The sequence below is a fragment of the Salmo salar genome, unplaced genomic scaffold (assembly GCF_965601325.2).
Source record: "Salmo salar unplaced genomic scaffold, fSalSal1 ptg000293l, whole genome shotgun sequence".
Classification (NCBI taxonomy): Eukaryota; Metazoa; Chordata; class Actinopteri; order Salmoniformes; family Salmonidae; genus Salmo; species Salmo salar.
In genome coordinates this window covers 880,973-905,000 of record NW_027675346.1, presented here as the reverse complement: position 1 = coordinate 905,000, position 24,028 = coordinate 880,973, and the positions used below count along the sequence as shown (strand labels likewise).

At 42.7% G+C, this 24,028-nt stretch overlaps 58 non-coding genes across 58 annotated transcripts; all 58 read right to left on the bottom strand.

Moving 5' to 3' along the window:
* Window positions 1-20: 20 nt before the first annotated feature.
* On the bottom strand, window positions 21-139 carry LOC145872065 (5S ribosomal RNA). Its single transcript, XR_014387697.1, has one exon. It is a non-coding gene; the product is annotated as a 5S ribosomal RNA (ribosomal RNA).
* A 409-nt stretch (window positions 140-548) lies between these two features.
* On the bottom strand, window positions 549-667 carry LOC145872064 (5S ribosomal RNA). Its single transcript, XR_014387696.1, has one exon. It is a non-coding gene; the product is annotated as a 5S ribosomal RNA (ribosomal RNA).
* A 139-nt stretch (window positions 668-806) lies between these two features.
* LOC145872063 (5S ribosomal RNA) lies at window positions 807-925 on the bottom strand. Its single transcript, XR_014387695.1, has one exon. It is a non-coding gene; the product is annotated as a 5S ribosomal RNA (ribosomal RNA).
* Window positions 926-1,334: 409 nt separating this feature from the next.
* Window positions 1,335-1,453, bottom strand: LOC145875178 (5S ribosomal RNA). Its single transcript, XR_014390812.1, has one exon. It is a non-coding gene; the product is annotated as a 5S ribosomal RNA (ribosomal RNA).
* Window positions 1,454-1,592: 139 nt separating this feature from the next.
* Window positions 1,593-1,711, bottom strand: LOC145872062 (5S ribosomal RNA). The gene has a single exon (XR_014387694.1). It is a non-coding gene; the product is annotated as a 5S ribosomal RNA (ribosomal RNA).
* Window positions 1,712-2,120: 409 nt separating this feature from the next.
* On the bottom strand, window positions 2,121-2,239 carry LOC145872061 (5S ribosomal RNA). The gene has a single exon (XR_014387693.1). It is a non-coding gene; the product is annotated as a 5S ribosomal RNA (ribosomal RNA).
* Window positions 2,240-2,378: 139 nt separating this feature from the next.
* LOC145872060 (5S ribosomal RNA) lies at window positions 2,379-2,497 on the bottom strand. The gene has a single exon (XR_014387692.1). It is a non-coding gene; the product is annotated as a 5S ribosomal RNA (ribosomal RNA).
* A 139-nt stretch (window positions 2,498-2,636) lies between these two features.
* On the bottom strand, window positions 2,637-2,755 carry LOC145872059 (5S ribosomal RNA). Its single transcript, XR_014387691.1, has one exon. It is a non-coding gene; the product is annotated as a 5S ribosomal RNA (ribosomal RNA).
* A 409-nt stretch (window positions 2,756-3,164) lies between these two features.
* Window positions 3,165-3,283, bottom strand: LOC145868911 (5S ribosomal RNA). Its single transcript, XR_014384906.1, has one exon. It is a non-coding gene; the product is annotated as a 5S ribosomal RNA (ribosomal RNA).
* A 139-nt stretch (window positions 3,284-3,422) lies between these two features.
* LOC145872058 (5S ribosomal RNA) lies at window positions 3,423-3,541 on the bottom strand. Its single transcript, XR_014387690.1, has one exon. It is a non-coding gene; the product is annotated as a 5S ribosomal RNA (ribosomal RNA).
* Window positions 3,542-3,950: 409 nt separating this feature from the next.
* LOC145872057 (5S ribosomal RNA) lies at window positions 3,951-4,069 on the bottom strand. The gene has a single exon (XR_014387689.1). It is a non-coding gene; the product is annotated as a 5S ribosomal RNA (ribosomal RNA).
* Window positions 4,070-4,208: 139 nt separating this feature from the next.
* LOC145872055 (5S ribosomal RNA) lies at window positions 4,209-4,327 on the bottom strand. The gene has a single exon (XR_014387687.1). It is a non-coding gene; the product is annotated as a 5S ribosomal RNA (ribosomal RNA).
* Window positions 4,328-4,736: 409 nt separating this feature from the next.
* LOC145868773 (5S ribosomal RNA) lies at window positions 4,737-4,855 on the bottom strand. The gene has a single exon (XR_014384769.1). It is a non-coding gene; the product is annotated as a 5S ribosomal RNA (ribosomal RNA).
* A 139-nt stretch (window positions 4,856-4,994) lies between these two features.
* On the bottom strand, window positions 4,995-5,113 carry LOC145872054 (5S ribosomal RNA). Its single transcript, XR_014387686.1, has one exon. It is a non-coding gene; the product is annotated as a 5S ribosomal RNA (ribosomal RNA).
* Window positions 5,114-5,522: 409 nt separating this feature from the next.
* Window positions 5,523-5,641, bottom strand: LOC145872053 (5S ribosomal RNA). Its single transcript, XR_014387685.1, has one exon. It is a non-coding gene; the product is annotated as a 5S ribosomal RNA (ribosomal RNA).
* A 139-nt stretch (window positions 5,642-5,780) lies between these two features.
* On the bottom strand, window positions 5,781-5,899 carry LOC145872052 (5S ribosomal RNA). Its single transcript, XR_014387684.1, has one exon. It is a non-coding gene; the product is annotated as a 5S ribosomal RNA (ribosomal RNA).
* A 409-nt stretch (window positions 5,900-6,308) lies between these two features.
* Window positions 6,309-6,427, bottom strand: LOC145868772 (5S ribosomal RNA). The gene has a single exon (XR_014384768.1). It is a non-coding gene; the product is annotated as a 5S ribosomal RNA (ribosomal RNA).
* A 139-nt stretch (window positions 6,428-6,566) lies between these two features.
* Window positions 6,567-6,685, bottom strand: LOC145872051 (5S ribosomal RNA). The gene has a single exon (XR_014387683.1). It is a non-coding gene; the product is annotated as a 5S ribosomal RNA (ribosomal RNA).
* A 409-nt stretch (window positions 6,686-7,094) lies between these two features.
* On the bottom strand, window positions 7,095-7,213 carry LOC145872049 (5S ribosomal RNA). The gene has a single exon (XR_014387681.1). It is a non-coding gene; the product is annotated as a 5S ribosomal RNA (ribosomal RNA).
* Window positions 7,214-7,352: 139 nt separating this feature from the next.
* LOC145872048 (5S ribosomal RNA) lies at window positions 7,353-7,471 on the bottom strand. The gene has a single exon (XR_014387680.1). It is a non-coding gene; the product is annotated as a 5S ribosomal RNA (ribosomal RNA).
* A 409-nt stretch (window positions 7,472-7,880) lies between these two features.
* Window positions 7,881-7,999, bottom strand: LOC145868451 (5S ribosomal RNA). The gene has a single exon (XR_014384447.1). It is a non-coding gene; the product is annotated as a 5S ribosomal RNA (ribosomal RNA).
* Window positions 8,000-8,408: 409 nt separating this feature from the next.
* On the bottom strand, window positions 8,409-8,527 carry LOC145872047 (5S ribosomal RNA). The gene has a single exon (XR_014387679.1). It is a non-coding gene; the product is annotated as a 5S ribosomal RNA (ribosomal RNA).
* A 139-nt stretch (window positions 8,528-8,666) lies between these two features.
* Window positions 8,667-8,785, bottom strand: LOC145872046 (5S ribosomal RNA). Its single transcript, XR_014387678.1, has one exon. It is a non-coding gene; the product is annotated as a 5S ribosomal RNA (ribosomal RNA).
* A 409-nt stretch (window positions 8,786-9,194) lies between these two features.
* On the bottom strand, window positions 9,195-9,313 carry LOC145867719 (5S ribosomal RNA). The gene has a single exon (XR_014383712.1). It is a non-coding gene; the product is annotated as a 5S ribosomal RNA (ribosomal RNA).
* A 409-nt stretch (window positions 9,314-9,722) lies between these two features.
* Window positions 9,723-9,841, bottom strand: LOC145868049 (5S ribosomal RNA). The gene has a single exon (XR_014384043.1). It is a non-coding gene; the product is annotated as a 5S ribosomal RNA (ribosomal RNA).
* Window positions 9,842-9,980: 139 nt separating this feature from the next.
* LOC145868899 (5S ribosomal RNA) lies at window positions 9,981-10,099 on the bottom strand. The gene has a single exon (XR_014384894.1). It is a non-coding gene; the product is annotated as a 5S ribosomal RNA (ribosomal RNA).
* A 409-nt stretch (window positions 10,100-10,508) lies between these two features.
* On the bottom strand, window positions 10,509-10,627 carry LOC145872045 (5S ribosomal RNA). The gene has a single exon (XR_014387677.1). It is a non-coding gene; the product is annotated as a 5S ribosomal RNA (ribosomal RNA).
* Window positions 10,628-11,036: 409 nt separating this feature from the next.
* On the bottom strand, window positions 11,037-11,155 carry LOC145867914 (5S ribosomal RNA). The gene has a single exon (XR_014383907.1). It is a non-coding gene; the product is annotated as a 5S ribosomal RNA (ribosomal RNA).
* Window positions 11,156-11,294: 139 nt separating this feature from the next.
* On the bottom strand, window positions 11,295-11,413 carry LOC145872043 (5S ribosomal RNA). The gene has a single exon (XR_014387675.1). It is a non-coding gene; the product is annotated as a 5S ribosomal RNA (ribosomal RNA).
* Window positions 11,414-11,822: 409 nt separating this feature from the next.
* LOC145872042 (5S ribosomal RNA) lies at window positions 11,823-11,941 on the bottom strand. The gene has a single exon (XR_014387674.1). It is a non-coding gene; the product is annotated as a 5S ribosomal RNA (ribosomal RNA).
* Window positions 11,942-12,350: 409 nt separating this feature from the next.
* On the bottom strand, window positions 12,351-12,469 carry LOC145869145 (5S ribosomal RNA). Its single transcript, XR_014385141.1, has one exon. It is a non-coding gene; the product is annotated as a 5S ribosomal RNA (ribosomal RNA).
* Window positions 12,470-12,608: 139 nt separating this feature from the next.
* Window positions 12,609-12,727, bottom strand: LOC145872041 (5S ribosomal RNA). The gene has a single exon (XR_014387673.1). It is a non-coding gene; the product is annotated as a 5S ribosomal RNA (ribosomal RNA).
* Window positions 12,728-13,136: 409 nt separating this feature from the next.
* LOC145868449 (5S ribosomal RNA) lies at window positions 13,137-13,255 on the bottom strand. Its single transcript, XR_014384445.1, has one exon. It is a non-coding gene; the product is annotated as a 5S ribosomal RNA (ribosomal RNA).
* A 409-nt stretch (window positions 13,256-13,664) lies between these two features.
* LOC145872040 (5S ribosomal RNA) lies at window positions 13,665-13,783 on the bottom strand. Its single transcript, XR_014387672.1, has one exon. It is a non-coding gene; the product is annotated as a 5S ribosomal RNA (ribosomal RNA).
* Window positions 13,784-13,922: 139 nt separating this feature from the next.
* LOC145872039 (5S ribosomal RNA) lies at window positions 13,923-14,041 on the bottom strand. Its single transcript, XR_014387671.1, has one exon. It is a non-coding gene; the product is annotated as a 5S ribosomal RNA (ribosomal RNA).
* A 409-nt stretch (window positions 14,042-14,450) lies between these two features.
* LOC145867718 (5S ribosomal RNA) lies at window positions 14,451-14,569 on the bottom strand. The gene has a single exon (XR_014383711.1). It is a non-coding gene; the product is annotated as a 5S ribosomal RNA (ribosomal RNA).
* Window positions 14,570-14,978: 409 nt separating this feature from the next.
* LOC145868047 (5S ribosomal RNA) lies at window positions 14,979-15,097 on the bottom strand. The gene has a single exon (XR_014384041.1). It is a non-coding gene; the product is annotated as a 5S ribosomal RNA (ribosomal RNA).
* Window positions 15,098-15,236: 139 nt separating this feature from the next.
* On the bottom strand, window positions 15,237-15,355 carry LOC145868898 (5S ribosomal RNA). Its single transcript, XR_014384893.1, has one exon. It is a non-coding gene; the product is annotated as a 5S ribosomal RNA (ribosomal RNA).
* Window positions 15,356-15,764: 409 nt separating this feature from the next.
* On the bottom strand, window positions 15,765-15,883 carry LOC145872038 (5S ribosomal RNA). The gene has a single exon (XR_014387670.1). It is a non-coding gene; the product is annotated as a 5S ribosomal RNA (ribosomal RNA).
* A 409-nt stretch (window positions 15,884-16,292) lies between these two features.
* LOC145867913 (5S ribosomal RNA) lies at window positions 16,293-16,411 on the bottom strand. Its single transcript, XR_014383906.1, has one exon. It is a non-coding gene; the product is annotated as a 5S ribosomal RNA (ribosomal RNA).
* Window positions 16,412-16,550: 139 nt separating this feature from the next.
* Window positions 16,551-16,669, bottom strand: LOC145872037 (5S ribosomal RNA). Its single transcript, XR_014387669.1, has one exon. It is a non-coding gene; the product is annotated as a 5S ribosomal RNA (ribosomal RNA).
* Window positions 16,670-17,078: 409 nt separating this feature from the next.
* On the bottom strand, window positions 17,079-17,197 carry LOC145872036 (5S ribosomal RNA). The gene has a single exon (XR_014387668.1). It is a non-coding gene; the product is annotated as a 5S ribosomal RNA (ribosomal RNA).
* A 409-nt stretch (window positions 17,198-17,606) lies between these two features.
* On the bottom strand, window positions 17,607-17,725 carry LOC145872035 (5S ribosomal RNA). Its single transcript, XR_014387667.1, has one exon. It is a non-coding gene; the product is annotated as a 5S ribosomal RNA (ribosomal RNA).
* Window positions 17,726-17,864: 139 nt separating this feature from the next.
* On the bottom strand, window positions 17,865-17,983 carry LOC145868832 (5S ribosomal RNA). Its single transcript, XR_014384827.1, has one exon. It is a non-coding gene; the product is annotated as a 5S ribosomal RNA (ribosomal RNA).
* Window positions 17,984-18,392: 409 nt separating this feature from the next.
* Window positions 18,393-18,511, bottom strand: LOC145872034 (5S ribosomal RNA). Its single transcript, XR_014387666.1, has one exon. It is a non-coding gene; the product is annotated as a 5S ribosomal RNA (ribosomal RNA).
* Window positions 18,512-18,650: 139 nt separating this feature from the next.
* Window positions 18,651-18,769, bottom strand: LOC145868831 (5S ribosomal RNA). Its single transcript, XR_014384826.1, has one exon. It is a non-coding gene; the product is annotated as a 5S ribosomal RNA (ribosomal RNA).
* Window positions 18,770-19,178: 409 nt separating this feature from the next.
* On the bottom strand, window positions 19,179-19,297 carry LOC145868599 (5S ribosomal RNA). Its single transcript, XR_014384595.1, has one exon. It is a non-coding gene; the product is annotated as a 5S ribosomal RNA (ribosomal RNA).
* Window positions 19,298-19,436: 139 nt separating this feature from the next.
* On the bottom strand, window positions 19,437-19,555 carry LOC145870415 (5S ribosomal RNA). Its single transcript, XR_014386411.1, has one exon. It is a non-coding gene; the product is annotated as a 5S ribosomal RNA (ribosomal RNA).
* A 409-nt stretch (window positions 19,556-19,964) lies between these two features.
* LOC145872032 (5S ribosomal RNA) lies at window positions 19,965-20,083 on the bottom strand. Its single transcript, XR_014387664.1, has one exon. It is a non-coding gene; the product is annotated as a 5S ribosomal RNA (ribosomal RNA).
* Window positions 20,084-20,492: 409 nt separating this feature from the next.
* LOC145872031 (5S ribosomal RNA) lies at window positions 20,493-20,611 on the bottom strand. The gene has a single exon (XR_014387663.1). It is a non-coding gene; the product is annotated as a 5S ribosomal RNA (ribosomal RNA).
* Window positions 20,612-20,750: 139 nt separating this feature from the next.
* On the bottom strand, window positions 20,751-20,869 carry LOC145868830 (5S ribosomal RNA). The gene has a single exon (XR_014384825.1). It is a non-coding gene; the product is annotated as a 5S ribosomal RNA (ribosomal RNA).
* Window positions 20,870-21,278: 409 nt separating this feature from the next.
* Window positions 21,279-21,397, bottom strand: LOC145872030 (5S ribosomal RNA). The gene has a single exon (XR_014387662.1). It is a non-coding gene; the product is annotated as a 5S ribosomal RNA (ribosomal RNA).
* Window positions 21,398-21,806: 409 nt separating this feature from the next.
* On the bottom strand, window positions 21,807-21,925 carry LOC145872029 (5S ribosomal RNA). Its single transcript, XR_014387661.1, has one exon. It is a non-coding gene; the product is annotated as a 5S ribosomal RNA (ribosomal RNA).
* A 409-nt stretch (window positions 21,926-22,334) lies between these two features.
* On the bottom strand, window positions 22,335-22,453 carry LOC145872028 (5S ribosomal RNA). Its single transcript, XR_014387660.1, has one exon. It is a non-coding gene; the product is annotated as a 5S ribosomal RNA (ribosomal RNA).
* A 139-nt stretch (window positions 22,454-22,592) lies between these two features.
* Window positions 22,593-22,711, bottom strand: LOC145868829 (5S ribosomal RNA). The gene has a single exon (XR_014384824.1). It is a non-coding gene; the product is annotated as a 5S ribosomal RNA (ribosomal RNA).
* Window positions 22,712-23,120: 409 nt separating this feature from the next.
* Window positions 23,121-23,239, bottom strand: LOC145872027 (5S ribosomal RNA). Its single transcript, XR_014387659.1, has one exon. It is a non-coding gene; the product is annotated as a 5S ribosomal RNA (ribosomal RNA).
* Window positions 23,240-23,378: 139 nt separating this feature from the next.
* Window positions 23,379-23,497, bottom strand: LOC145870414 (5S ribosomal RNA). Its single transcript, XR_014386410.1, has one exon. It is a non-coding gene; the product is annotated as a 5S ribosomal RNA (ribosomal RNA).
* Window positions 23,498-23,906: 409 nt separating this feature from the next.
* LOC145872026 (5S ribosomal RNA) lies at window positions 23,907-24,025 on the bottom strand. The gene has a single exon (XR_014387658.1). It is a non-coding gene; the product is annotated as a 5S ribosomal RNA (ribosomal RNA).
* Between the last annotated feature and the right edge of the window lie 3 nt (window positions 24,026-24,028).

The following is a 24,028-nucleotide window of genomic DNA, read 5'->3' as shown; positions in this document are numbered from 1 at the left end:
GCACACCCTCGTGGACAAAATGCTTACAGCACCTGGTATTCCCAGGCGGTCTCCCATCCAAGTACTAACCAGGCCCGACCCTGCTTAGCTTCCGAGATCAGACGAGATCGGGCGTACCCAGGCTGGTATGGCCGTAAGCGAGAAACAATCTCTTGCTACAACATATATAGTCAAAGTGAGTGTGATAAACAGACATTGCATTTTCACCAATTAGATAAGCAGCTTGAACTTTGTGTCACTGAAAAAGTAGAAGAAATTACAAACACTGTTCCCATCACTTTTTAGCACAGGTAGTTGGATAAAATACAAACTTTATTTCCTTTCATCATTTGAACAGGGCAAAGGAGCACAAAGCACACACAAGCTGCATTCAGCAACAATATTCTTGTTTGTCTTATAAATACAAGGCAGATGCTAATTGAAAACACAAGGAAATTTGATCCTATTAAAAAGGCAGGAAGCTGCATTTAGTCAATTCATCATTAAATGCTTACTACAAGGCAGTGTTGCTGATGAAATAGTGCAGGGGCACACCCTCGTGGACAAAATGCTTACAGCACCTGGTATTCCCAGGCGGTCTCCCATCCAAGTACTAACCAGGCCCGACCCTGCTTAGCTTCCGAGATCAGACGAGATCGGGCGTACCCAGGCTGGTATGGCCGTAAGCGAGAAACAATCTCTTGCTACAACATATATAGTCAAAGTGAGTCTGATAAAACAGACATTTAGTCAATTCATCATTAAATGCTTAATACAAGGCAGTGTTGCTGATGAAATAGTGCAAGAGCACACCCTCGTGGACAAAATGCTTACAGCACCTGGTATTCCCAGGCGGTCTCCCATCCAAGTACTAACCAGGCCCGACCCTGCTTAGCTTCCGAGATCAGACGAGATCGGGCGTACCCAGGCTGGTATGGCCGTAAGCGAGAAACAATCTCTTGCTACAACATATATAGTCAAAGTGAGGGTGATAAACAGACATTGCATTTTCACCAATTAGATAAGCAGCTTGAACTTTGTGTCACTGAAAAAGTAGAAGAAATTACAAACACTGTTCCCATCACTTTTTACCACAGGTAGTTGGATAAAATACAAACTTTATTTCCTTTCATCATTTGAACAGGGCAAAGGAGCACAAAGCACACACAAGCTGCATTCAGCAACAATATTCTTGTTTGTCTTATAAATACAAGGCAGATGCTAATTGAAAACACAAGGAAATTTGATCCTATTAAAAAGGCAGGAAGCTGCATTTAGTCAATTCATCATTAAATGCTTACTACAAGGCAGTGTTGCTGATGAAATAGTGCAGGGGCACACCCTCGTGGACAAAATGCTTACAGCACCTGGTATTCCCAGGCGGTCTCCCATCCAAGTACTAACCAGGCCCGACCCTGCTTCGCTTCCGAGATCAGACGAGATCGGGCGTACCCAGGCTGGTATGGCCGTAAGCGAGAAACAATCTCTTGCTACAACATATATAGTCAAAGTGAGTCTGATAAAACAGACATTTAGTCAATTCATCATTAAATGCTTAATACAAGGCAGTGTTGCTGATGAAATAGTGCAAGAGCACACCCTCGTGGACAAAATGCTTACAGCACCTGGTATTCCCAGGCGGTCTCCCATCCAAGTACTAACCAGGCCCGACCCTGCTTAGCTTCCGAGATCAGACGAGATCGGGCGTACCCAGGCTGGTATGGCCGTAAGCGAGAAACAATCTCTTGCTACAACATATATAGTCAAAGTGAGTCTGATAAACAGACATTGCATTTTCACCAATTAGATAAGCAGCTTGAACTTTGTGTCACTGAAAAAGTAGAAGAAATTACAAACACTGTTCCCATCACTTTTTAGCACAGGTAGTTGGATAAAATACAAACTTTATTTCCTTTCATCATTTGAACAGGGCAAAGGAGCACAAAGCACACACAAGCTGCATTCAGCAACAATATTCTTGTTTGTCTTATAAATACAAGGCAGATGCTAATTGAAAACACAAGGAAATTTGATCCTATTAAAAAGGCAGGAAGCTGCATTTAGTCAATTCATCATTAAATGCTTACTACAAGGCAGTGTTGCTGATGAAATAGTGCAGGGGCACACCCTCGTGGACAAAATGCTTACAGCACCTGGTATTCCCAGGCGGTCTCCCATCCAAGTACTAACCAGGCCCGACCCTGCTTAGCTTCCGAGATCAGACGAGATCGGGCGTACCCAGGCTGGTATGGCCGTAAGCGAGAAACAATCTCTTGCTACAACATATATAGTCAAAGTGAGTCTGATAAAACAGACATTTAGTCAATTCATCATTAAATGCTTAATACAAGGCAGTGTTGCTGATGAAATAGTGCAAGAGCACACCCTCGTGGACAAAATGCTTACAGCACCTGGTATTCCCAGGCGGTCTCCCATCCAAGTACTAACCAGGCCCGACCCTGCTTAGCTTCCGAGATCAGACGAGATCGGGCGTACCCAGGCTGGTATGGCCGTAAGCGAGAAACAATCTCTTGCTACAACATATATAGTCAAAGTGAGTCTGATAAAACAGACATTTAGTCAATTCATCATTAAATGCTTAATACAAGGCAGTGTTGCTGATGAAATAGTGCAAGAGCACACCCTCGTGGACAAAATGCTTACAGCACCTGGTATTCCCAGGCGGTCTCCCATCCAAGTACTAACCAGGCCCGACCCTGCTTAGCTTCCGAGATCAGACGAGATCGGGCGTACCCAGGCTGGTATGGCCGTAAGCGAGAAACAATCTCTTGCTACAACATATATAGTCAAAGTGAGTGTGATAAACAGACATTGCATTTTCACCAATTAGATAAGCAGCTTGAACTTTGTGTCACTGAAAAAGTAGAAGAAATTACAAACACTGTTCCCATCACTTTTTAGCACAGGTAGTTGGATAAAATACAAACTTTATTTCCTTTCATCATTTGAACAGGGCAAAGGAGCACAAAGCACACACAAGCTGCATTCAGCAACAATATTCTTGTTTGTCTTATAAATACAAGGCAGATGCTAATTGAAAACACAAGGAAATTTGATCCTATTAAAAAGGCAGGAAGCTGCATTTAGTCAATTCATCATTAAATGCTTACTACAAGGCAGTGTTGCTGATGAAATAGTGCAGGGGCACACCCTCGTGGACAAAATGCTTACAGCACCTGGTATTCCCAGGCAGACTCCCATCCAAGTACTAACCAGGCCCGACCCTGCTTAGCTTCCGAGATCAGACGAGATCGGGCGTACCCAGGCTGGTATGGCCGTAAGCGAGAAACAATCTCTTGCTACAACATATATAGTCAAAGTGAGTCTGATAAAACAGACATTTAGTCAATTCATCATTAAATGCTTAATACAAGGCAGTGTTGCTGATGAAATAGTGCAAGAGCACACCCTCGTGGACAAAATGCTTACAGCACCTGGTATTCCCAGGCGGTCTCCCATCCAAGTACTAACCAGGCCCGACCCTGCTTAGCTTCCGAGATCAGACGAGATCGGGCGTACCCAGGCTGGTATGGCCGTAAGCGAGAAACAATCTCTTGCTACAACATATATAGTCAAAGTGAGTGTGATAAACAGACATTGCATTTTCACCAATTAGATAAGCAGCTTGAACTTTGTGTCACTGAAAAAGTAGAAGAAATTACAAACACTGTTCCCATCACTTTTTAGCACAGGTAGTTGGATAAAATACAAACTTTATTTCCTTTCATCATTTGAACAGGGCAAAGGAGCACAAAGCACACACAAGCTGCATTCAGCAACAATATTCTTGTTTGTCTTATAAATACAAGGCAGATGCTAATTGAAAACACAAGGAAATTTGATCCTATTAAAAAGGCAGGAAGCTGCATTTAGTCAATTCATCATTAAATGCTTACTACAAGGCAGTGTTGCTGATGAAATAGTGCAGGGGCACACCCTCGTGGACAAAATGCTTACAGCACCTGGTATTCCCAGGCGGTCTCCCATCCAAGTACTAACCAGGCCCGACCCTGCTTAGCTTCCGAGATCAGACGAGATCGGGCGTACCCAGGCTGGTATGGCCGTAAGCGAGAAACAATCTCTTGCTACAACATATATAGTCAAAGTGAGTCTGATAAAACAGACATTTAGTCAATTCATCATTAAATGCTTAATACAAGGCAGTGTTGCTGATGAAATAGTGCAAGAGCACACCCTCGTGGACAAAATGCTTACAGCACCTGGTATTCCCAGGCGGTCTCCCATCCAAGTACTAACCAGGCCCGACCCTGCTTAGCTTCCGAGATCAGACGAGATCGGGCGTACCCAGGCTGGTATGGCCGTAAGCGAGAAACAATCTCTTGCTACAACATATATAGTCAAAGTGAGTGTGATAAACAGACATTGCATTTTCACCAATTAGATAAGCAGCTTGAACTTTGTGTCACTGAAAAAGTAGAAGAAATTACAAACACTGTTCCCATCACTTTTTAGCACAGGTAGTTGGATAAAATACAAACTTTATTTCCTTTCATCATTTGAACAGGGCAAAGGAGCACAAAGCACACACAAGCTGCATTCAGCAACAATATTCTTGTTTGTCTTATAAATACAAGGCAGATGCTAATTGAAAACACAAGGAAATTTGATCCTATTAAAAAGGCAGGAAGCTGCATTTAGTCAATTCATCATTAAATGCTTACTACAAGGCAGTGTTGCTGATGAAATAGTGCAGGGGCACACCCTCGTGGACAAAATGCTTACAGCACCTGGTATTCCCAGGCGGTCTCCCATCCAAGTACTAACCAGGCCCGACCCTGCATAGCTTCCGAGATCAGACGAGATCGGGCGTACCCAGGCTGGTATGGCCGTAAGCGAGAAACAATCTCTTGCTACAACATATATAGTCAAAGTGAGTCTGATAAAACAGACATTTAGTCAATTCATCATTAAATGCTTAATACAAGGCAGTGTTGATGATGAAATAGTGCAAGAGCACACCCTCGTGGACAAAATGCTTACAGCACCTGGTATTCCCAGGCGGTCTCCCATCCAAGTACTAACCAGGCCCGACCCTGCTTAGCTTCCGAGATCAGACGAGATCGGGCGTACCCAGGCTGGTATGGCCGTAAGCGAGAAACAATCTCTTGCTACAACATATATAGTCAAAGTGAGTGTGATAAACAGACATTGCATTTTCACCAATTAGATAAGCAGCTTGAACTTTGTGTCACTGAAAAAGTAGAAGAAATTACAAACACTGTTCCCATCACTTTTTAGCACAGGTAGTTGGATAAAATACAAACTTTATTTCCTTTCATCATTTGAACAGGGCAAAGGAGCACAAAGCACACACAAGCTGCATTCAGCAACAATATTCTTGTTTGTCTTATAAATACAAGGCAGATGCTAATTGAAAACACAAGGAAATTTGATCCTATTAAAAAGGCAGGAAGCTGCATTTAGTCAATTCATCATTAAATGCTTACTACAAGGCAGTGTTGCTGATGAAATAGTGCAGGGGCACACCCTCGTGGACAAAATGCTTACAGCACCTGGTATTCCCAGGCGGTCTCCCATCCAAGTACTAACCAGGCCCGACCCTGCTTAGCTTCCGAGATCAGACGAGATCGGGCGTACCCAGGCTGGTATGGCCGTAAGCGAGAAACAATCTCTTGCTACAACATATATAGTCAAAGTGAGTCTGATAAAACAGACATTTAGTCAATTCATCATTAAATGCTTAATACAAGGCAGTGTTGCTGATGAAATAGTGCAAGAGCACACCCTCGTGGACAAAATGCTTACAGCACCTGGTATTCCCAGGCGGTCTCCCATCCAAGTACTAACCAGGCCCGACCCTGCTTAGCTTCCGAGATCAGACGAGATCGGGCGTACCCAGGCTGGTATGGCCGTAAGCGAGAACCAATCTCTTGCTACAACATATATAGTCAAAGTGAGTGTGATAAACAGACATTGCATTTTCACCAATTAGATAAGCAGCTTGAACTTTGTGTCACTGAAAAAGTAGAAGAAATTACAAACACTGTTCCCATCACTTTTTAGCACAGGTAGTTGGATAAAATACAAACTTTATTTCCTTTCATCATTTGAACAGGGCAAAGGAGCACAAAGCACACACAAGCTGCATTCAGCAACAATATTCTTGTTTGTCTTATAAATACAAGGCAGATGCTAATTGAAAACACAAGGAAATTTGATCCTATTAAAAAGGCAGGAAGCTGCATTTAGTCAATTCATCATTAAATGCTTACTACAAGGCAGTGTTGCTGATGAAATAGTGCAGGGGCACACCCTCGTGGACAAAATGCTTACAGCACCTGGTATTCCCAGGCGGTCTCCCATCCAAGTACTAACCAGGCCCGACCCTGCATAGCTTCCGAGATCAGACGAGATCGGGCGTACCCAGGCTGGTATGGCCGTAAGCGAGAAACAATCTCTTGCTACAACATATATAGTCAAAGTGAGTCTGATAAAACAGACATTTAGTCAATTCATCATTAAATGCTTAATACAAGGCAGTGTTGATGATGAAATAGTGCAAGAGCACACCCTCGTGGACAAAATGCTTACAGCACCTGGTATTCCCAGGCGGTCTCCCATCCAAGTACTAACCAGGCCCGACCCTGCTTAGCTTCCGAGATCAGACGAGATCGGGCGTACCCAGGCTGGTATGGCCGTAAGCGAGAAACAATCTCTTGCTACAACATATATAGTCAAAGTGAGTGTGATAAACAGACATTGCATTTTCACCAATTAGATAAGCAGCTTGAACTTTGTGTCACTGAAAAAGTAGAAGAAATTACAAACACTGTTCCCATCACTTTTTAGCACAGGTAGTTGGATAAAATACAAACTTTATTTCCTTTCATCATTTGAACAGGGCAAAGGAGCACAAAGCACACACAAGCTGCATTCAGCAACAATATTCTTGTTTGTCTTATAAATACAAGGCAGATGCTAATTGAAAACACAAGGAAATTTGATCCTATTAAAAAGGCAGGAAGCTGCATTTAGTCAATTCATCATTAAATGCTTACTACAAGGCAGTGTTGCTGATGAAATAGTGCAGGGGCACACCCTCGTGGACAAAATGCTTACAGCACCTGGTATTCCCAGGCGGTCTCCCATCCAAGTACTAACCAGGCCCGACCCTGCTTAGCTTCCGAGATCAGACGAGATCGGGCGTACCCAGGCTGGTATGGCCGTAAGCGAGAAACAATCTCTTGCTACAACATATATAGTCAAAGTGAGTCTGATAAAACAGACATTTAGTCAATTCATCATTAAATGCTTAATACAAGGCAGTGTTGCTGATGAAATAGTGCAAGAGCACACCCTCGTGGACAAAATGCTTACAGCACCTGGTATTCCCAGGCGGTCTCCCATCCAAGTACTAACCAGGCCCGACCCTGCTTAGCTTCCGAGATCAGACGAGATCGGGCGTACCCAGGCTGGTATGGCCGTAAGCGAGAACCAATCTCTTGCTACAACATATATAGTCAAAGTGAGTGTGATAAACAGACATTGCATTTTCACCAATTAGATAAGCAGCTTGAACTTTGTGTCACTGAAAAAGTAGAAGAAATTACAAACACTGTTCCCATCACTTTTTAGCACAGGTAGTTGGATAAAATACAAACTTTATTTCCTTTCATCATTTGAACAGGGCAAAGGAGCACAAAGCACACACAAGCTGCATTCAGCAACAATATTCTTGTTTGTCTTATAAATACAAGGCAGATGCTAATTGAAAACACAAGGAAATTTGATCCTATTAAAAAGGCAGGAAGCTGCATTTAGTCAATTCATCATTAAATGCTTACTACAAGGCAGTGTTGCTGATGAAATAGTGCAGGGGCACACCCTCGTGGACAAAATGCTTACAGCACCTGGTATTCCCAGGCGGTCTCCCATCCAAGTACTAACCAGGCCTGACCCTGCTTAGCTTCCGAGATCAGACGAGATCGGGCGTACCCAGGCTGGTATGGCCGTAAGCGAGAACCAATCTCTTGCTACAACATATATAGTCAAAGTGAGTGTGATAAACAGACATTGCATTTTCACCAATTAGATAAGCAGCTTGAACTTTGTGTCACTGAAAAAGTAGAAGAAATTACAAACACTGTTCCCATCACTTTTTAGCACAGGTAGTTGGATAAAATACAAACTTTATTTCCTTTCATCATTTGAACAGGGCAAAGGAGCACAAAGCACACACAAGCTGCATTCAGCAACAATATTCTTGTTTGTCTTATAAATACAAGGCAGATGCTAATTGAAAACACAAGGAAATTTGATCCTATTAAAAAGGCAGGAAGCTGCATTTAGTCAATTCATCATTAAATGCTTACTACAAGGCAGTGTTGCTGATGAAATAGTGCAGGGGCACACCCTCGTGGACAAAATGCTTACAGCACCTGGTATTCCCAGGCGGTCTCCCATCCAAGTACTAACCAGGCCCGACCCTGCTTAGCTTCCGAGATCAGACGAGATCGGGCGTACCCAGGCTGGTATGGCCGTAAGCGAGAAACAATCTCTTGCTACAACATATATAGTCAAAGTGAGTCTGATAAAACAGACATTTAGTCAATTCATCATTAAATGCTTAATACAAGGCAGTGTTGCTGATGAAATAGTGCAAGAGCACACCCTCGTGGACAAAATGCTTACAGCACCTGGTATTCCCAGGCGGTCTCCCATCCAAGTACTAACCAGGCCCGACCCTGCTTAGCTTCCGAGATCAGACGAGATCGGGCGTACCCAGGCTGGTATGGCCGTAAGCGAGAAACAATCTCTTGCTACAACATATATAGTCAAAGTGAGTGTGATAAACAGACATTGCATTTTCACCAATTAGATAAGCAGCTTGAACTTTGTGTCACTGAAAAAGTAGAAGAAATTACAAACACTGTTCCCATCACTTTTTACCACAGGTAGTTGGATAAAATACAAACTTTATTTCCTTTCATCATTTGAACAGGGCAAAGGAGCACAAAGCACACACAAGCTGCATTCAGCAACAATATTCTTGTTTGTCTTATAAATACAAGGCAGATGCTAATTGAAAACACAAGGAAATTTGATCCTATTAAAAAGGCAGGAAGCTGCATTTAGTCAATTCATCATTAAATGCTTACTACAAGGCAGTGTTGCTGATGAAATAGTGCAGGGGCACACCCTCGTGGACAAAATGCTTACAGCACCTGGTATTCCGAGGCGGTCTCCCATCCAAGTACTAACCAGGCCCGACCCTGCTTAGCTTCCGAGATCAGACGAGATCGGGCGTACCCAGGCTGGTATGGCCGTAAGCGAGAAACAATCTCTTGCTACAACATATATAGTCAAAGTGAGTGTGATAAACAGACATTGCATTTTCACCAATTAGATAAGCAGCTTGAACTTTGTGTCACTGAAAAAGTAGAAGAAATTACAAACACTGTTCCCATCACTTTTTAGCACAGGTAGTTGGATAAAATACAAACTTTATTTCCTTTCATCATTTGAACAGGGCAAAGGAGCACAAAGCACACACAAGCTGCATTCAGCAACAATATTCTTGTTTGTCTTATAAATACAAGGCAGATGCTAATTGAAAACACAAGGAAATTTGATCCTATTAAAAAGGCAGGAAGCTGCATTTAGTCAATTCATCATTAAATGCTTACTACAAGGCAGTGTTGCTGATGAAATAGTGCAGGGGCACACCCTCGTGGACAAAATGCTTACAGCACCTGGTATTCCCAGGCGGTCTCCCATCCAAGTACTAACCAGGCCCGACCATGCTTAGCTTCCGAGATCAGACGAGATCGGGCGTACCCAGGCTGGTATGGCCGTAAGCGAGAAACAATCTCTTGCTACAACATATATAGTCAAAGTGAGTCTGATAAAACAGACATTTAGTCAATTCATCATTAAATGCTTAATACAAGGCAGTGTTGCTGATGAAATAGTGCAAGAGCACACCCTCGTGGACAAAATGCTTACAGCACCTGGTATTCCCAGGCGGTCTCCCATCCAAGTACTAACCAGGCCCGACCCTGCTTAGCTTCCGAGATCAGACGAGATTGGGAGTACCCAGGCTGGTATGGCCGTAAGCGAGAAACAACCTCTTGCTACAACATATATAGTCAAAGTGAGTGTGATAAACAGACATTGCATTTTCACCAATTAGATAAGCAGCTTGAACTTTGTGTCACTGAAAAAGTAGAAGAAATTACAAACACTGTTCCCATCACTTTTTAGCACAGGTAGTTGGATAAAATACAAACTTTATTTCCTTTCATCATTTGAACAGGGCAAAGGAGCACAAAGCACACACAAGCTGCATTCAGCAACAATATTCTTGTTTGTCTTATAAATACAAGGCAGATGCTAATTGAAAACACAAGGAAATTTGATCCTATTAAAAAGGCAGGAAGCTGCATTTAGTCAATTCATCATTAAATGCTTACTACAAGGCAGTGTTGCTGATGAAATAGTGCAGGGGCACACCCTCGTGGACAAAATGCTTACAGCACCTGGTATTCCCAGGCGGTCTCCCATCCAAGTACTAACCAGGCCCGACCCTGCTTAGCTTCCGAGATCAGACGAGATCGGGCGTACCCAGGCTGGTATGGCCGTAAGCGAGAAACAATCTCTTGCTACAACATATATAGTCAAAGTGAGTGTGATAAACAGACATTGCATTTTCACCAATTAGATAAGCAGCTTGAACTTTGTGTCACTGAAAAAGTAGAAGAAATTACAAACACTGTTCCCATCACTTTTTAGCACAGGTAGTTGGATAAAATACAAACTTTATTTCCTTTCATCATTTGAACAGGGCAAAGGAGCACAAAGCACACACAAGCTGCATTCAGCAACAATATTCTTGTTTGTCTTATAAATACAAGGCAGATGCTAATTGAAAACACAAGGAAATTTGATCCTATTAAAAAGGCAGGAAGCTGCATTTAGTCAATTCATCATTAAATGCTTACTACAAGGCAGTGTTGCTGATGAAATAGTGCAGGGGCACACCCTCGTGGACAAAATGCGTACAGCACCTGGTATTCCCAGGCGGTCTCCCATCCAAGTACTAACCAGGCCCGACCCTGCTTAGCTTCCGAGATCAGACGAGATCGGGCGTACCCAGGCTGGTATGGCCGTAAGCGAGAAACAATCTCTTGCTACAACATATATAGTCAAAGTGAGTCTGATAAAACAGACATTTAGTCAATTCATCATTAAATGCTTAATACAAGGCAGTGTTGCTGATGAAATAGTGCAAGAGCACACCCTCGTGGACAAAATGCTTACAGCACCTGGTATTCCCAGGCGGTCTCCCATCCAAGTACTAACCAGGCCCGACCCTGCTTAGCTTCCGAGATCAGACGAGATCGGGCGTACCCAGGCTGGTATGGCCGTAAGCGAGAAACAATCTCTTGCTACAACATATATAGTCAAAGTGAGTGTGATAAACAGACATTGCATTTTCACCAATTAGATAAGCAGCTTGAACTTTGTGTCACTGAAAAAGTAGAAGAAATTACAAACACTGTTCCCATCACTTTTTACCACAGGTAGTTGGATAAAATACAAACTTTATTTCCTTTCATCATTTGAACAGGGCAAAGGAGCACAAAGCACACACAAGCTGCATTCAGCAACAATATTCTTGTTTGTCTTATAAATACAAGGCAGATGCTAATTGAAAACACAAGGAAATTTGATCCTATTAAAAAGGCAGGAAGCTGCATTTAGTCAATTCATCATTAAATGCTTACTACAAGGCAGTGTTGCTGATGAAATAGTGCAGGGGCACACCCTCGTGGACAAAATGCTTACAGCACCTGGTATTCCCAGGCGGTCTCCCATCCAAGTACTAACCAGGCCCGACCCTGCTTAGCTTCCGAGATCAGACGAGATCGGGCGTACCCAGGCTGGTATGGCCGTAAGCGAGAAACAATCTCTTGCTACAACATATATAGTCAAAGTGAGTGTGATAAACAGACATTGCATTTTCACCAATTAGATAAGCAGCTTGAACTTTGTGTCACTGAAAAAGTAGAAGAAATTACAAACACTGTTCCCATCACTTTTTAGCACAGGTAGTTGGATAAAATACAAACTTTATTTCCTTTCATCATTTGAACAGGGCAAAGGAGCACAAAGCACACACAAGCTGCATTCAGCAACAATATTCTTGTTTGTCTTATAAATACAAGGCAGATGCTAATTGAAAACACAAGGAAATTTGATCCTATTAAAAAGGCAGGAAGCTGCATTTAGTCAATTCATCATTAAATGCTTACTACAAGGCAGTGTTGCTGATGAAATAGTGCAGGGGCACACCCTCGTGGACAAAATGCTTACAGCACCTGGTATTCCCAGGCGTTCTCCCATCCAAGTACTAACCAGGCCCGACCCTGCTTAGCTTCCGAGATCAGACGAGATCGGGCGTACCCAGGCTGGTATGGCCGTAAGCGAGAAACAATCTCTTGCTACAACATATATAGTCAAAGTGAGTCTGATAAAACAGACATTTAGTCAATTCATCATTAAATGCTTAATACAAGGCAGTGTTGCTGATGAAATAGTGCAAGAGCACACCCTCGTGGACAAAATGCTTACAGCACCTGGTATTCCCAGGCGGTCTCCCATCCAAGTACTAACCAGGCCCGACCCTGCTTAGCTTCCGAGATCAGACGAGATCGGGCGTACCCAGGCTGGTATGGCCGTAAGCGAGAACCAATCTCTTGCTACAACATATATAGTCAAAGTGAGTGTGATAAACAGACATTGCATTTTCACCAATTAGATAAGCAGCTTGAACTTTGTGTCACTGAAAAAGTAGAAGAAATTACAAACACTGTTCCCATCACTTTTTAGCACAGGTAGTTGGATAAAATACAAACTTTATTTCCTTTCATCATTTGAACAGGGCAAAGGAGCACAAAGCACACACAAGCTGCATTCAGCAACAATATTCTTGTTTGTCTTATAAATACAAGGCAGATGCTAATTGAAAACACAAGGAAATTTGATCCTATTAAAAAGGCAGGAAGCTGCATTTAGTCAATTCATCATTAAATGCTTACTACAAGGCAGTGTTGCTGATGAAATAGTGCAGGGGCACACCCTCGTGGACAAAATGCTTACAGCACCTGGTATTCCCAGGCGGTCTCCCATCCAAGTACTAACCAGGCCTGACCCTGCTTAGCTTCCGAGATCAGACGAGATCGGGCGTACCCAGGCTGGTATGGCCGTAAGCGAGAACCAATCTCTTGCTACAACATATATAGTCAAAGTGAGTGTGATAAACAGACATTGCATTTTCACCAATTAGATAAGCAGCTTGAACTTTGTGTCACTGAAAAAGTAGAAGAAATTACAAACACTGTTCCCATCACTTTTTAGCACAGGTAGTTGGATAAAATACAAACTTTATTTCCTTTCATCATTTGAACAGGGCAAAGGAGCACAAAGCACACACAAGCTGCATTCAGCAACAATATTCTTGTTTGTCTTATAAATACAAGGCAGATGCTAATTGAAAACACAAGGAAATTTGATCCTATTAAAAAGGCAGGAAGCTGCATTTAGTCAATTCATCATTAAATGCTTACTACAAGGCAGTGTTGCTGATGAAATAGTGCAGGGGCACACCCTCGTGGACAAAATGCTTACAGCACCTGGTATTCCCAGGCGGTCTCCCATCCAAGTACTAACCAGGCCCGACCCTGCTTAGCTTCCGAGATCAGACGAGATCGGGCGTACCCAGGCTGGTATGGCCGTAAGCGAGAAACAATCTCTTGCTACAACATATATAGTCAAAGTGAGTCTGATAAAACAGACATTTAGTCAATTCATCATTAAATGCTTAATACAAGGCAGTGTTGCTGATGAAATAGTGCAAGAGCACACCCTCGTGGACAAAATGCTTACAGCACCTGGTATTCCCAGGCGGTCTCCCATCCAAGTACTAACCAGGCCCGACCCTGCTTAGCTTCCGAGATCAGACGAGATCGGGCGTACCCAGGCTGGTATGGCCGTAAGCGAGAAACAATCTCTTGCTACAACATATATAGTCAAAGTGAGTGTGATAAACAGACATTGCATTTTCACCAATTAGATAAGCAGCTTGAACTTTGTGTCACTGAAAAAGTAGAAGAAATTACAAACACTGTTCCCATCACTTTTTACCACAGGTAGTTGGATAAAATACAAACTTTATTTCCTTTCATCATTTGAACAGGGCAAAGGAGCACAAAGCACACACAAGCTGCATTCAGCAACAATATTCTTGTTTGTCTTATAAATACAAGGCAGATGCTAATTGAAAACACAAGGAAATTTGATCCTATTAAAAAGGCAGGAAGCTGCATTTAGTCAATTCATCATTAAATGCTTACTACAAGGCAGTGTTGCTGATGAAATAGTGCAGGGGCACACCCTCGTGGACAAAATGCTTACAGCACCTGGTATTCCGAGGCGGTCTCCCATCCAAGTACTAACCAGGCCCGACCCTGCTTAGCTTCCGAGATCAGACGAGATCGGGCGTACCCAGGCTGGTATGGCCGTAAGCGAGAAACAATCTCTTGCTACAACATATATAGTCAAAGTGAGTGTGATAAACAGACATTGCATTTTCACCAATTAGATAAGCAGCTTGAACTTTGTGTCACTGAAAAAGTAGAAGAAATTACAAACACTGTTCCCATCACTTTTTAGCACAGGTAGTTGGATAAAATACAAACTTTATTTCCTTTCATCATTTGAACAGGGCAAAGGAGCACAAAGCACACACAAGCTGCATTCAGCAACAATATTCTTGTTTGTCTTATAAATACAAGGCAGATGCTAATTGAAAACACAAGGAAATTTGATCCTATTAAAAAGGCAGGAAGCTGCATTTAGTCAATTCATCATTAAATGCTTACTACAAGGCAGTGTTGCTGATGAAATAGTGCAGGGGCACACCCTCGTGGACAAAATGCTTACAGCACCTGGTATTCCCAGGCGGTCTCCCATCCAAGTACTAACCAGGCCCGACCATGCTTAGCTTCCGAGATCAGACGAGATCGGGCGTACCCAGGCTGGTATGGCCGTAAGCGAGAAACAATCTCTTGCTACAACATATATAGTCAAAGTGAGTCTGATAAAACAGACATTTAGTCAATTCATCATTAAATGCTTAATACAAGGCAGTGTTGCTGATGAAATAGTGCAAGAGCACACCCTCGTGGACAAAATGCTTACAGCACCTGGTATTCCCAGGCGGTCTCCCATCCAAGTACTAACCAGGCCCGACCCTGCTTAGCTTCCGAGATCAGACGAGATTGGGAGTACCCAGGCTGGTATGGCCGTAAGCGAGAAACAACCTCTTGCTACAACATATATAGTCAAAGTGAGTGTGATAAACAGACATTGCATTTTCACCAATTAGATAAGCAGCTTGAACTTTGTGTCACTGAAAAAGTAGAAGAAATTACAAACACTGTTCCCATCACTTTTTAGCACAGGTAGTTGGATAAAATACAAACTTTATTTCCTTTCATCATTTGAACAGGGCAAAGGAGCACAAAGCACACACAAGCTGCATTCAGCAACAATATTCTTGTTTGTCTTATAAATACAAGGCAGATGCTAATTGAAAACACAAGGAAATTTGATCCTATTAAAAAGGCAGGAAGCTGCATTTAGTCAATTCATCATTAAATGCTTACTACAAGGCAGTGTTGCTGATGAAATAGTGCAGGGGCACACCCTCGTGGACAAAATGCTTACAGCACCTGGTATTCCCAGGCGGTCTCCCATCCAAGTACTAACCAGGCCCGACCCTGCTTAGCTTCCGAGATCAGACGAGATCGGGCGTACCCAGGCTGGTATGGCCGTAAGCGAGAAACAATCTCTTGCTACAACATATATAGTCAAAGTGAGTGTGATAAACAGACATTGCATTTTCACCAATTAGATAAGCAGCTTGAACTTTGTGTCACTGAAAAAGTAGAAGAAATTACAAACACTGTTCCCATCACTTTTTAGCACAGGTAGTTGGATAAAATACAAACTTTATTTCCTTTCATCATTTGAACAGGGCAAAGGAGCACAAAGCACACACAAGCTGCATTCAGCAACAATATTCTTGTTTGTCTTATAAATACAAGGCAGATGCTAATTGAAAACACAAGGAAATTTGATCCTATTAAAAAGGCAGGAAGCTGCATTTAGTCAATTCATCATTAAATGCTTACTACAAGGCAGTGTTGCTGATGAAATAGTGCAGGGGCACACCCTCGTGGACAAAATGCGTACAGCACCTGGTATTCCCAGGCGGTCTCCCATCCAAGTACTAACCAGGCCCGACCCTGCTTAGCTTCCGAGATCAGACGAGATCGGGCGTACCCAGGCTGGTATGGCCGTAAGCGAGAAACAATCTCTTGCTACAACATATATAGTCAAAGTGAGTCTGATAAAACAGACATTTAGTCAATTCATCATTAAATGCTTAATACAAGGCAGTGTTGCTGATGAAATAGTGCAAGAGCACACCCTCGTGGACAAAATGCTTACAGCACCTGGTATTCCCAGGCGGTCTCCCATCCAAGTACTAACCAGGCCCGACCCTGCTTAGCTTCCGAGATCAGACGAGATCGGGCGTACCCAGGCTGGTATGGCCGTAAGCGAGAAACAATCTCTTGCTACAACATATATAGTCAAAGTGAGTGTGATAAACAGACATTGCATTTTCACCAATTAGATAAGCAGCTTGAACTTTGTGTCACTGAAAAAGTAGAAGAAATTACAAACACTGTTCCCATCACTTTTTACCACAGGTAGTTGGATAAAATACAAACTTTATTTCCTTTCATCATTTGAACAGGGCAAAGGAGCACAAAGCACACACAAGCTGCATTCAGCAACAATATTCTTGTTTGTCTTATAAATACAAGGCAGATGCTAATTGAAAACACAAGGAAATTTGATCCTATTAAAAAGGCAGGAAGCTGCATTTAGTCAATTCATCATTAAATGCTTACTACAAGGCAGTGTTGCTGATGAAATAGTGCAGGGGCACACCCTCGTGGACAAAATGCTTACAGCACCTGGTATTCCCAGGCGGTCTCCCATCCAAGTACTAACCAGGCCCGACCCTGCTTAGCTTCCGAGATCAGACGAGATCGGGCGTACCCAGGCTGGTATGGCCGTAAGCGAGAAACAATCTCTTGCTACAACATATATAGTCAAAGTGAGTGTGATAAACAGACATTGCATTTTCACCAATTAGATAAGCAGCTTGAACTTTGTGTCACTGAAAAAGTAGAAGAAATTACAAACACTGTTCCCATCACTTTTTAGCACAGGTAGTTGGATAAAATACAAACTTTATTTCCTTTCATCATTTGAACAGGGCAAAGGAGCACAAAGCACACACAAGCTGCATTCAGCAACAATATTCTTGTTTGTCTTATAAATACAAGGCAGATGCTAATTGAAAACACAAGGAAATTTGATCCTATTAAAAAGGCAGGAAGCTGCATTTAGTCAATTCATCATTAAATGCTTACTACAAGGCAGTGTTGCTGATGAAATAGTGCAGGGGCACACCCTCGTGGACAAAATGCTTACAGCACCTGGTATTCCCAGGCGGTCTCCCATCCAAGTACTAACCAGGCCCGACCCTGCTTAGCTTCCGAGATCAGACGAGATCGGGCGTACCCAGGCTGGTATGGCCGTAAGCGAGAAACAATCTCTTGCTACAACATATATAGTCAAAGTGAGTCTGATAAAACAGACATTTAGTCAATTCATCATTAAATGCTTAATACAAGGCAGTGTTGCTGATGAAATAGTGCAAGAGCACACCCTCGTGGACAAAATGCTTACAGCACCTGGTATTCCCAGGCGGTCTCCCATCCAAGTACTAACCAGGCCCGACCCTGCTTAGCTTCCGAGATCAGACGAGATTGGGCGTACCCAGGCTGGTATGGCCGTAAGCGAGAAACAACCTCTTGCTACAACATATATAGTCAAAGTGAGTGTGATAAACAGACATTGCATTTTCACCAATTAGATAAGCAGCTTGAACTTTGTGTCACTGAAAAAGTAGAAGAAATTACAAACACTGTTCCCATCACTTTTTAGCACAGGTAGTTGGATAAAATACAAACTTTATTTCCTTTCATCATTTGAACAGGGCAAAGGAGCACAAAGCACACACAAGCTGCATTCAGCAACAATATTCTTGTTTGTCTTATAAATACAAGGCAGATGCTAATTGAAAACACAAGGAAATTTGATCCTATTAAAAAGGCAGGAAGCTGCATTTAGTCAATTCATCATTAAATGCTTACTACAAGGCAGTGTTGCTGATGAAATAGTGCAGGGGCACACCCTCGTGGACAAAATGCTTACAGCACCTGGTATTCCCAGGCGGTCTCCCATCCAAGTACTAACCAGGCCCGACCCTGCTTAGCTTCCGAGATCAGACGAGATCGGGCGTACCCAGGCTGGTATGGCCGTAAGCGAGAAACAATCTCTTGCTACAACATATATAGTCAAAGTGAGTCTGATAAAACAGACATTTAGTCAATTCATCATTAAATGCTTAATACAAGGCAGTGTTGCTGATGAAATAGTGCAAGAGCACACCCTCGTGGACAAAATGCTTACAGCACCTGGTATTCCCAGGCGGTCTCCCATCCAAGTACTAACCAGGCCCGACCCTGCTTAGCTTCCGAGATCAGACGAGATTGGGCGTACCCAGGCTGGTATGGCCGTAAGCGAGAAACAACCTCTTGCTACAACATATATAGTCAAAGTGAGTGTGATAAACAGACATTGCATTTTCACCAATTAGATAAGCAGCTTGAACTTTGTGTCACTGAAAAAGTAGAAGAAATTACAAACACTGTTCCCATCACTTTTTAGCACAGGTAGTTGGATAAAATACAAACTTTATTTCCTTTCATCATTTGAACAGGGCAAAGGAGCACAAAGCACACACAAGCTGCATTCAGCAACAATATTCTTGTTTGTCTTATAAATACAAGGCAGATGCTAATTGAAAACACAAGGAAATTTGATCCTATTAAAAAGGCAGGAAGCTGCATTTAGTCAATTCATCATTAAATGCTTACTACAAGGCAGTGTTGCTGATGAAATAGTGCAGGGGCACACCCTCGTGGACAAAATGCTTACAGCACATGGTATTCCCAGGCGGTCTCCCATCCAAGTACTAACCAGGCCCGACCCTGCTTAGCTTCCGAGATCAGACGAGATCGGGCGTACCCAGGCTGGTATGGCCGTAAGCGAGAAACAATCTCTTGCTACAACATATATAGTCAAAGTGAGTCTGATAAAACAGACATTTAGTCAATTCATCATTAAATGCTTAATACAAGGCAGTGTTGCTGATGAAATAGTGCAAGAGCACACCCTCGTGGACAAAATGCTTACAGCACCTGGTATTCCCAGGCGGTCTCCCATCCAAGTACTAACCAGGCACGACCCTGCTTAGCTTCCGAGATCAGACGAGATTGGGCGTACCCAGGCTGGTATGGCCGTAAGCGAGAAACAACCTCTTGCTACAACATATATAGTCAAAGTGAGTGTCATAAACAGACATTGCATTTTCACCAATTAGATAAGCAGCTTGAACTTTGTGTCACTGAAAAAGTAGAAGAAATTACAAACACTGTTCCCATCACTTTTTAGCACAGGTAGTTGGATAAAATACAAACTTTATTTCCTTTCATCATTTGAACAGGGCAAAGGAGCACAAAGCACACACAAGCTGCATTCAGCAACAATATTCTTGTTTGTCTTATAAATACAAGGCAGATGCTAATTGAAAACACAAGGAAATTTGATCCTATTAAAAAGGCAGGAAGCTGCATTTAGTCAATTCATCATTAAATGCTTACTACAAGGCAGTGTTGCTGATGAAATAGTGCAGGGGCACACCCTCGTGGACAAAATGCTTACAGCACCTGGTATTCCCAGGCGGTCTCCCATCCAAGTACTAACCAGGCCCGACCCTGCTTAGCTTCCGAGATCAGACGAGATCGGGCGTACCCAGGCTGGTATGGCCGTAAGCGAGAAACAATCTCTTGCTACAACATATATAGTCAAAGTGAGTGTGATAAACAGACATTGCATTTTCACCAATTAGATAAGCAGCTTGAACTTTGTGTCACTGAAAAAGTAGAAGAAATTACAAACACTGTTCCCATCACTTTTTAGCACAGGTAGTTGGATAAAATACAAACTTTATTTCCTTTCATCATTTGAACAGGGCAAAGGAGCACAAAGCACACACAAGCTGCATTCAGCAACAATATTCTTGTTTGTCTTATAAATACAAGGCAGATGCTAATTGAAAACACAAGGAAATTTGATCCTATTAAAAAGGCAGGAAGCTGCATTTAGTCAATTCATCATTAAATGCTTACTACAAGGCAGTGTTGCTGATGAAATAGTGCAGGGGCACACCCTCGTGGACAAAATGCTTACAGCACCTGGTATTCCCAGGCGGTCTCCCATCCAAGTACTAACCAGGCCCGACCCTGCTTAGCTTCCGAGATCAGACGAGATCGGGCGTACCCAGGCTGGTATGGCCGTAAGCGAGAAACAATCTCTTGCTACAACATATATAGTCAAAGTGAGTCTGATAAAACAGACATTTAGTCAATTCATCATTAAATGCTTAATACAAGGCAGTGTTGCTGATGAAATAGTGCAAGAGCACACCCTCGTGGACAAAATGCTTACAGCACCTGGTATTCCCAGGCGGTCTCCCATCCAAGTACTAACCAGGCCCGACCCTGCTTAGCTTCCGAGATCAGACGAGATTGGGCGTACCCAGGCTGGTATGGCCGTAAGCGAGAAACAACCTCTTGCTACAACATATATAGTCAAAGTGAGTGTGATAAACAGACATTGCATTTTCACCAATTAGATAAGCAGCTTGAACTTTGTGTCACTGAAAAAGTAGAAGAAATTACAAACACTGTTCCCATCACTTTTTAGCACAGGTAGTTGGATAAAATACAAACTTTATTTCCTTTCATCATTTGAACAGGGCAAAGGAGCACAAAGCACACACAAGCTGCATTCAGCAACAATATTCTTGTTTGTCTTATAAATACAAGGCAGATGCTAATTGAAAACACAAGGAAATTTGATCCTATTAAAAAGGCAGGAAGCTGCATTTAGTCAATTCATCATTAAATGCTTACTACAAGGCAGTGTTGCTGATGAAATAGTGCAGGGGCACACCCTCGTGGACAAAATGCTTACAGCACCTGGTATTCCCAGGCGGTCTCCCATCCAAGTACTAACCAGGCCCGACCCTGCTTAGCTTCCGAGATCAGACGAGATCGGGCGTACCCAGGCTGGTATGGCCGTAAGCGAGAAACAACCTCTTGCTACAACATATATAGTCAAAGTGAGTGTCATAAACAGACATTGCATTTTCACCAATTAGATAAGCAGCTTGAACTTTGTGTCACTGAAAAAGTAGAAGAAATTACAAACACTGTTCCCATCACTTTTTAGCACAGGTAGTTGGATAAAATACAAACTTTATTTCCTTTCATCATTTGAACAGGGCAAAGGAGCACAAAGCACACACAAGCTGCATTCAGCAACAATATTCTTGTTTGTCTTATAAATACAAGGCAGATGCTAATTGAAAACACAAGGAAATTTGATCCTATTAAAAAGGCAGGAAGCTGCATTTAGTCAATTCATCATTAAATGCTTACTACAAGGCAGTGTTGCTGATGAAATAGTGCAGGGGCACACCCTCGTGGACAAAATGCTTACAGCACCTGGTATTCCCAGGCGGTCTCCCATCCAAGTACTAACCAGGCCCGACCCTGCTTAGCTTCCGAGATCAGACGAGATCGGGCGTACCCAGGCTGGTATGGCCGTAAGCGAGAAACAATCTCTTGCTACAACATATATAGTCAAAGTGAGTGTGATAAACAGACATTGCATTTTCACCAATTAGATAAGCAGCTTGAACTTTGTGTCACTGAAAAAGTAGAAGAAATTACAAACACTGTTCCCATCACTTTTTAGCACAGGTAGTTGGATAAAATACAAACTTTATTTCCTTTCATCATTTGAACAGGGCAAAGGAGCACAAAGCACACACAAGCTGCATTCAGCAACAATATTCTTGTTTGTCTTATAAATACAAGGCAGATGCTAATTGAAAACACAAGGAAATTTGATCCTATTAAAAAGGCAGGAAGCTGCATTTAGTCAATTCATCATTAAATGCTTACTACAAGGCAGTGTTGCTGATGAAATAGTGCAGGGGCACACCCTCGTGGACAAAATGCTTACAGCACCTGGTATTCCCAGGCGGTCTCCCATCCAAGTACTAACCAGGCCCGACCCTGCTTAGCTTCCGAGATCAGACGAGATCGGGCGTACCCAGGCTGGTATGGCCGTAAGCGAGAAACAATCTCTTGCTACAACATATATAGTCAAAGTGAGTCTGATAAAACAGACATTTAGTCAATTCATCATTAAATGCTTAATACAAGGCAGTGTTGCTGATGAAATAGTGCAAGAGCACACCCTCGTGGACAAAATGCTTACAGCACCTGGTATTCCCAGGCGGTCTCCCATCCAAGTACTAACCAGGCCCGACCCTGCTTAGCTTCCGAGATCAGACGAGATTGGGCGTACCCAGGCTGGTATGGCCGTAAGCGAGAAACAACCTCTTGCTACAACATATATAGTCAAAGTGAGTGTGATAAACAGACATTGCATTTTCACCAATTAGATAAGCAGCTTGAACTTTGTGTCACTGAAAAAGTAGAAGAAATTACAAACACTGTTCCCATCACTTTTTAGCACAGGTAGTTGGATAAAATACAAACTTTATTTCCTTTCATCATTTGAACAGGGCAAAGGAGCACAAAGCACACACAAGCTGCATTCAGCAACAATATTCTTGTTTGTCTTATAAATACAAGGCAGATGCTAATTGAAAACACAAGGAAATTTGATCCTATTAAAAAGGCAGGAAGCTGCATTTAGTCAATTCATCATTAAATGCTTACTACAAGGCAGTGTTGCTGATGAAATAGTGCAGGGGCACACCCTCGTGGACAAAATGCTTACAGCACCTGGTATTCCCAGGCGGTCTCCCATCCAAGTACTAACCAGGCCCGACCCTGCTTAGCTTCCGAGATCAGACGAGATCGGGCGTACCCAGGCTGGTATGGCCGTAAGCGAGAAACAATCTCTTGCTACAACATATATAGTCAAAGTGAGTCTGATAAAACAGACATTTAGTCAATTCATCATTAAATGCTTAATACAAGGCAGTGTTGCTGATGAAATAGTGCAAGAGCACACCCTCGTGGACAAAATGCTTACAGCACCTGGTATTCCCAGGCGGTCTCCCATCCAAGTACTAACCAGGCACGACCCTGCTTAGCTTCCGAGATCAGACGAGATTGGGCGTACCCAGGCTGGTATGGCCGTAAGCGAGAAACAACCTCTTGCTACAACATATATAGTCAAAGTGAGTGTGATAAACAGACATTGCATTTTCACCAATTAGATAAGCAGCTTGAACTTTGTGTCACTGAAAAAGTAGAAGAAATTACAAACACTGTTCCCATCACTTTTTAGCACAGGTAGTTGGATAAAATACAAACTTTATTTCCTTTCATCATTTGAACAGGGCAAAGGAGCACAAAGCACACACAAGCTGCATTCAGCAACAATATTCTTGTTTGTCTTATAAATACAAGGCAGATGCTAATTGAAAACACAAGGAAATGTGATCCTATTAAAAAGGCAGGAAGCTGCATTTAGTCAATTCATCATTAAATGCTTACTACAAGGCAGTGTTGCTGATGAAATAGTGCAGTGGCACACCCTCGTGGACAAAATGCTTACAGCACCTGGTATTCCCAGGCGGTCTCCCATCCAAGTACTAACCAGGCCCGACCCTGCTTAGCTTCCGAGATCAGACGAGATCGGGCGTACCCAGGCTGGTATGGCCGTAAGCGAG